Raw genomic sequence first — 5970 nt, forward strand, 5'->3', positions numbered from 1 at the left:
GCTATAACCCATCGTTTTTTTTTTCTTCTTTTTGTTCAAATTTAGCCCAAATTTAGCCCATGGTCAAAAATGGGATAAAAAACGTCTAAAAATAGACGTCTAAAACACGTCTATTTTTAGACGTGTTTTAGACGTCTATTTTTAGACGTTTTTATCCCATTTTTAGACGCTCGTCTAATCGCCCATACTGTACGGCATACTATAGCACGCCGTTTTTCATCATTTTTGAGGATTTGAAAAAAATGAAGAAAAACAAATACGATGGGTTATAGCCCATCGTTTTTTGAATTTTTAAACTTTTTTTCAAATCCTAAAAAATGATGAGAAACGGCGTGCTATAGTATGCCGTACGGTATGGGCTATAGCCCATGGTCAAAAATGGGATAAAAAACTTCTAAAAATAGACGTCTAAAACACGTCTATTTTTAGACGTGTTTTAGACGACTATTTTTAGACGTTTTTATCACATTTTTAGACGCTCGTCTAATAGCCCATACTGTACGGCATACTATAGCACGCCGTTTTTCATCATTTTTGAGGATTTGAAAAAAATGGAGAAAAAAAAAACGATGGGTTATAGCCCATCGTTTTTTGAATTTTTTAGATTTTTTTCAAATCCTCAAAAATGATGAAAAACGGCTTGCTATAGTATGCCGTACAGTATGGGCTATAGCCCATGGTCAAAAATGGGATAAAAAACGTCTAAAAATAGACGTCTAAAACACGTCTATTTTTAGACGTGTTTTAGACGTCTATTTTTGGACGTTTTTATCCAATTTTTATACGCTCGTCTAATCGCCCATACTGTACGGCATACTATAGCACGCCGTTTTTCATCATTTTTGAGGATTAAAAAAAAAAAAAAAAAAAACGATGGGTTATAGCCCATCGTTTTTAGATTTTTTAGATTTTTTTCAAATCCTCAAAAATGATGAAAAACGGCTTGCTATAGTATGCCGTACAGTATGGGCTATAGCCCATGGTCAAAAATGGGATAAAAAATGTCTAAAAATAGACGTCTAAAACACGTCTATTTTTAGACGTGCTTTAGACGTGTATTTTTTGACGTTTTTATCCCATTTTTAGACGCTCGTCTAATCGCCCATACTGTACGGCATACTATAGCATACCGTTTTTCATCATTTTTGAGGATTTGAAAAAAATGAAAAAAAAAAAAAACGATGGGTTATAGCCCATCGTTTTTAGATTTTTTTTAAATCCTCAAAAATGATGAAAAACGGCTTGCTATAGTATGCCGTACAGCAGGGGTCCTCAACTAGAAATGATGAAGGTCCACAAATATTTTTTTGAATAAGACCGAGGTCCGGTCCCATGCGCGGCGTCCATCGGAGAGCGGGGCTCTATGCCCGTTTAGTATGGTCAAGCCAAGCTTATACAAATCAGATCGCCTTCCACCCAACCAATAATGGGGTGCAGAATGCAGGCCCGGAGTGGAACTCCAAATCAGGCCGGGAGTTATACGCCCTGGCAGGCCACACTGTGCGCGCGCATAGCGCGCGCCAGAATTTTGGGGGCCCTTGGGGGACATTTTGGGGGGCTTTGCAGCAATTTCACATGAGAAATGTACCATCTGATGTTATTTATATTATTAACTTGGGTGGTCCGCAAAGAGGTGGTCCGCGGTCCGGTCGCGGACCGCGGTCCGCCAGTTGAGTACCCCTGCCGTACAGTATGGGCTATAGCCCATGGTCAAAAATGGGATAAAAAACGTCTAAAAATAGACGTCTAAAACACGTCTATTTTTAGACGTGTTTTAGACGTGTTTTTAGACGTGTTTTAGACGACTATTCAGTAAGCTGAATAATAAAAAGTGTGAATGGAGTTTCTAGGTGAAAGTGATTTTTGACGTGCCAATGTCTGCCATTGAGCCCATTGTAAATTTGAAAGCACTATATTTCTAAAACTATGAAACATTTCAAATATTCCTTTTCAGACAAACATGTCCACCGTAAGATGAACCTAAGTAGGCTAGAATGGGGTTGCTAGGTGTAAGAATGTAGGCTTCTATATTGTTAGCAAAACATCATCATGGGTGTTGCGGAGGATGAGAAACAGTTTCTCATCTCCGCAACACACCGCTATACTTTTAAGTATGTTGCGGTAGAGAACGTCATCATTTTGGACCATGGGCCCATATCGTATACGGCATACTATAGCGCGCCATTTTTCATCATTTTTGAGGATTTGAAAAAAAAGAAAAAAAAACATGGGTTATAGCCCATAGTTTTTTGAATTTTTGAGGAAAAATATTAACCTAGTTTTTCATCATTTTTGAACATGGGCTATAGCCCATACCGTACGGCATACTATAGCACGCCGTATTTTAACATTTTTGAGGATTTAAAAAAAAAAAAAAAAAAAACCTAGGTTATAGCCCATGGTTTTTTTATTTTTGAAAAAAGAAATTAACCTCGTTTTTCATCATTTTTGAACATGGGCTATAGCCCATACCGTACGGCATACTATAGCACGCCGTTTTTTATCATTTTTGAGGATTTGAAAAAAAATAAAAACATGGGTTATAGCCCATCGTTTTTTGAAATTTTGGAGAAAAAAAAATAACCTCGTTTTTCATCATTTTTGAACATGGGCTATAGCCCATACCGTACGGCATACTATAGCACGCCGTTTTGAGGATTTGAAAAAAAAAAAAAAAAAAAAAAAAAAACATGTGTTATAGCCCATCGTTTTTTGAATTTTTGAAAAAAGAAATTGTCCTCTCTTTTCATCATTTTGGACCATGGGATATAGCCCATATTGTACGGCATACTATAGCACGCCGTTTTTCATCATTTTTCAGGATTTGAAAAAAATGAAAAAAACGATGGGTTATAGCCCATCGTTTTTTAAATTTTTGAAAAAAGAAATCCTCATTTTTCATCATTTTTGACCATGGGCTATAGCCCATATCGTACGGCATACTATAGCACGCCGTTTTTAATCATTTTTGAGGATTTGAAAAAAATGAAAGAAAATGATGGGTTATAGCCCATTGTTTTTTGAAATTTTGAAAAAAAAAATGTATCCTCGTTTTTCATCATTTTGGACCATGGGCTATAGCCCATATCGTACGGCATACTTGCCAAAATCTGCCATTGAGCCCCATGTTAAAAGTCTCAAATTTGAAAGCACTATATTTCTAAAACTATGACACCTTTCAAAGATTCCTTTTCAGGCAAACATGTCCACCGTAAGATGAACCTAAGTAGGCTAGAATGGGGTTGGTAGTTTTAAGTATGTAGGACTAGTAGCATGCCAAACATTTTGCTATTGCCATAGAAAATGCATTGGGCGTTTAAGTTAAATAACTCAGAAACTACAAAACATTTCAAAGTAAAACGTTCTAGCATGTGTCTCCACAGTAAGCTGAACAATAAAAAGTGTGAATGGAGTTTCTAGGTGAAAGTGATTTTTTGACATGCCAAAATCTGCAATTGAGCCCCATGTTAAAAGTCTCAAATTTGAAAGCACTATATTTCTAAAACTATGACACCTTTCAAAGATTCCTTTTCAGGCAAACATGTCCACCGTAAGATGAACCTAAGTATGCTAGAATGCGGTTAGTAGGTTTTAAGTATGTATGACTATAGTAGCATGCCAAAGTTTGTGCTATTGCCATAGAGAATGCATTGGGCGTTTAAGTTAAATAACTCAGAAACTACAAAACATTTCAAAGTAAAACGTTCTAGCATGTGTCTCCACAGTAAGCTGAATAATAAAAAGTGTGAATGGAGTTTCTAGGTGAAAGTGACTTTTGACGTGCATATAGAGCTACCATTGAGCCCCATTATAAATATCTCAAATTTGAAAGCACTATATATTTCTAAAACTATGAAACATTTCAAAGATTCCTTTTCAGGCAAACATGTCCACCGTAAGATGAACCTAAATAGGTTTGAATGGGGTTTCTACGTGTAGTTTCTCAGCCCCGAAATACATCTTTTGATTAAAAATAAAAAGAATAATATATATATATATATATATATATATATATATATGTGTATATATATAAATGCATGATATGTGATATACTTTGTTTCTATACTTACTTTACCTTTACCGTACAAATTAATAACTAATTTGTAGGGTAACTAGTGAATGTGAATATTGAATATATTGAATATATTGAATAACAAATCAAATTTGTTGGTCAGTCACAATTTGTCATCTACACAATTATAAGTACTCAATAAAACAAGATACAAACATACACAGATTGCACAGGGGCTAGGGTATCAGGTACGGTCGCCCCTAAACCATCTCACCCCTTGATTCTTCCGCCAACCCTCACCGACCGCTCGGTACCGCAGGTTGTGGTATTCTTTATTTTTTTAAATTGAGAATAAGGTTATAAAAAAAGTTTAGGGTTAGGCATAATTTTTACTGGGGTTAAGTTTAGGTATAGGATTAGGTTTAGGCATAGTTTTACTGAGGTTAAGGTTAGGAATAAGGTTAGGTTTTAACCGTTTAAGCATGATTTACTTAGGTTACTTTAGGAATACCAGGCCGCACAGTTCCGCCGGCTGTACGCCCGGGGCGAGTTGGTAAAGGGGGGAGTTCCTGTTGCCACTACTGCTCACTTCAAAATAGGGCCCATTCTCTTGCATTCAATAAAAACACTCTGAGACAGAACGTCTTTCCTTGGAAATTTATAGATCACTTTTGCTGCTTTTAGAGGATTTCACTGTGCTACATGAATCATATAACAAATGGCAATAGCACAAACTTTGGCAAAAATTGGCATGCTATATAGTCTTTACACCTAGAATCCCCATTCAAACTTTAATAGGTTCATCTTACGGTGGACATGTTTGCCTGAAAATGAATCTTTGAAAGGTTTCATAGTTTTAGAAATATAGTGCTTTCAAATTTGAGAAATTCAGAATGGGGCTCAATGGCAGAGTTTGGCACGTCAAAAAATCACTTTCACCTAGAAACAACACACTTTTTATAATTCAGCTTACTGTGGAGACACATGCTGGAACTTTTTTACTTTGAAAAAGTAAAAAACCTGGTTTGAACCAGCACAATTCTACTAGCAATTCTACAGATATCATCTGATTTATCTGATCTGATTAGGCCACTTAGCAGCATCCAGTTCAGCTGGAATTTCCGGGCTACTTGATGTCAGTGTGGTTTGAACCGACGACCTCTAGATAATGGTGACAGCACCCTAACTCAGTGACTTACTTGCTACCTGCCACAACACAGTCATCCATTCCCTGAATGTGAGTTGGAGTTTGTATTGATTAGATTATTTTGTTTTTATCTTCCAAAATCATGAAAAACAACATACTATATAGTATGTATTCCGAACCCATGAACTACAGTAGGCCTATGTCATATTTTTTCTTCATAATATTCATCTTTTTATTTGAATCCTCCAATATCTTGAAAAACAACATACTATAGTATGTCTTCCGAAACCATGAACTATACTATAGTATGTCATTTTTTCATAGTTTTAGAAATATAGTGATTTCAAATTTGAGAACTTTATAATGGGGGTCACTGGCAGACTTTGGCACGTCAAAAAAGTCACTTTCACCTAGAAACTACATTCACACTTTTTATGATTCAGCTTACTGTGGACACACATGCAGGAACTTTTTACTTTGAAATCTTTTGTAGTTTCTGAGGTATTTAACTTAAACGCCCAATTCATTCTCAATCATGCAGGGGCAAGACGAACATTTGACGTAATGATAATTACACTATCATAATTATTATTTATAATTATACTTTTAATGTGCTGTCTGCCATCAGCCAGTTTTAGTTTCAGACTATTGAGAACGTATTGCTTATTTTACTGTCCAATGACATGAATTGAAATGGCACAAAAACACCCCACAAAAACACCACCCCTTTTCTGGGGTTTCAGCCTCTGCCCCCTCAGTGCAGAGAGCTCTGCATGGCCCTGAACAAATATGTAGTTGGTGGTTTAATGAA

Source organism: Protomyctophum parallelum (assembly GCF_964188405.1).
Source record: "Protomyctophum parallelum genome assembly, chromosome: 8".
Lineage (NCBI taxonomy): Eukaryota > Metazoa > Chordata > Actinopteri > Myctophiformes > Myctophidae > Protomyctophum > Protomyctophum parallelum.